The following is a 2,502-nucleotide window of genomic DNA, read 5'->3' on the forward strand; positions in this document are numbered from 1 at the left end:
GGGTCATTCGAAGGAAGCTCCCACCTGAAAAAGACAGGAGCTTAGTTACCATACACAATGACACAGAAGTGCAGTTATGATGCCTCCTATATAAATGGGTGCCCAGGGCTGATGGAGCTGAAGAGTTCACCAGAGTCGTTTTAAAGAGTGTAGAGTCATTCAGCAGTTTTTAGGCCATTTTTAACCTGCTTTTCTTATTTTGTTTGTTTTTTCCTCCTGTGCTTAGGTTCTCATAAGCCTTTGACCAGATTTTTGTAATTCTCTGCCATCAGCACCACTACTTGGGATGAACTACATAATATAAATATTTATACATTGCTATATCAGTATTGTTCAATAAATTCTCACTGAATGGTTCACAAGCACCTGGAAACTTTTTCAGGCAAACACAGGCCGTAAACCTGCTCCCAGACATCCAACAACGCTGTCCTATAGAAGACTACTTGGGAGTTTGCGATATGGTCCCAGCGTAGGTGCCATCTAATTTCCTTGCCCTGTGGGAAAGCAATTGGCCCCTGCTTCCTGTCTCCCACAATCGTGGAGTTGAAATCAAGAAGTAATCCTTGTTGGGAATCACAGGCTCACGATTCTGACCCGCCATTCCGTGGAGCTACACAAAGGGGTTCAAATGCATTGTGCCACCCAACTGCCCGATCTTCATTTGCTTTCTAAAATTTACATTATATTTTATTTAGCCCCTTGAGTCTGTTCCGCCATTCAATGAGATCATGACTGATCTGTGACCTAATTCCATATACCTGCCATAGCCCCATATCCCTTAAACCTTTGATTAACAAAAGTCTATCCATCTCAGATTTAAAATTAACAATTGAGCTAGCATCAACTGCTGTTTGTGCAAGAGAGTTCCAAAATTCTACAACGCTTTGTGTGTAGATGTATTTCCTAACTTCACTCCTGAAAGTCTGGGCTCTAATTTTTAGGCTATGTACCCTAGTCCTAGACTCCCCAACCAGCGGAAATAGTTTCTCTCTATCTACCCTATCAATTCCCCTTAATAGCTTTACAACTTCCATCAAATCACCCCTTAATCTTCTAAGTTCCAGGGAATACAACCCTAGTTTGTGTAATCGCTCCTCGTAATTTAACCCTTGGGGTCCAGGTATCATTCTAGTAAGTCTACGCTGCACTCCTTCCAAGGCCAATATATTCTTCCTAAGGTGCAGTGCCCAGAATTGAACACAGTATTCCAGGTGTGTTCTAATCAGGGATTTGTATAGCTGTAGCATAACTTCTACCCCCTTTGTATTCTAGTCCTCTAGATATAAAGGCCAGCATTCCATTAGCCTTTTTGATTATGTTCTGTACCTGTCCATGATATTTTAATGATCTATGTACATGGAGCTCTAAGTCTCTTTGGACCTCCACAGTTTCGAGCTTTTCACCATTTAGAAAGTACTCTGATCTATCCTTTTTAGGTCCAAAGTGGATGACCTCACACTTGCCTACATTGAAATCCATTTGCCACAGTTTTACCCATCCACCTAATCTATTAATATCTCTCTGTAATTTTATCCTTCCATCTACACTGCTTACAATGCTGCCCATCTTTGTGTCATCAGCAAACTTGGATATGGGGCTGTCTATCCCGTCACCTAAGTTGTTAATAAATGCAGTGAATAGTTGAGGCCCCAACACAGATCCCTGTGGGACACCACTAGTCACATCCTGCCGATTTGAGTACCTGCCCATTTTCCCTACTCTCTGTCTCCTGCCACTCAGCCAATTTCCTAAAGAGGTCAATAATTTGCCTTCAATTCCATGAGCTTCAACTTTAGCTAACCATCTCTTATGAGGGACATTATCGAATGCCTTCTGAAAGTCCGTATGAACAACATCCATAGACATTCCCCTGTCCACTACTTTAATCACATCTTCAAAACATTCAATCGAGTTCATCAGGCATGACCTACCCTTTACAAATCCATGCTGGCTCTCTCTGATCAGCTGAACATTTTCAAAGTGTTCAGTCATTCTATCCTTAATTATAGACTCTAGTAATTTCCTGACAACAGACGTTGGGCTAACTGCTCTATAATTCCCTGGATTCCCCCTCTCACCTTTTTTAAATAGCGGAGTGACGTGCAATTTTCCAATCTAAAGGAAGGATCTCTGAATCGAGAGAACTTTGGAAGATTATAGTTAGGGCATCTGGAATTCGCTCATCTGCTTCCTTTAAAAACCTGGGATGGAAACCATTTGGTCCTGTGGATTTGTCATTCTTTAGTGCCATTAATTTGCTTTTGTTAATTATGGTGAGTCCCCATTCCTGATTCAAAATTACTTTCCTTGGGGTGTCCGGCCCAAGGAATCTGAAAATCAACCTGAAAATCAATATGATTTAAAAAGTACTAATTTTGACTTATTTAAATTGCAATATGGAGTAAATACGTTTGCATTGCACAACCTTCTATGCTTGTTAGGAATGTTAATTTCAAGTAATTGTCACAAATTCTCCTATGCTAGTCTGCCAGATCTCATAGG

The sequence above is a fragment of the Heptranchias perlo genome, chromosome 7 (genome assembly GCF_035084215.1).
Source record: "Heptranchias perlo isolate sHepPer1 chromosome 7, sHepPer1.hap1, whole genome shotgun sequence".
Classification (NCBI taxonomy): Eukaryota; Metazoa; Chordata; class Chondrichthyes; order Hexanchiformes; family Hexanchidae; genus Heptranchias; species Heptranchias perlo.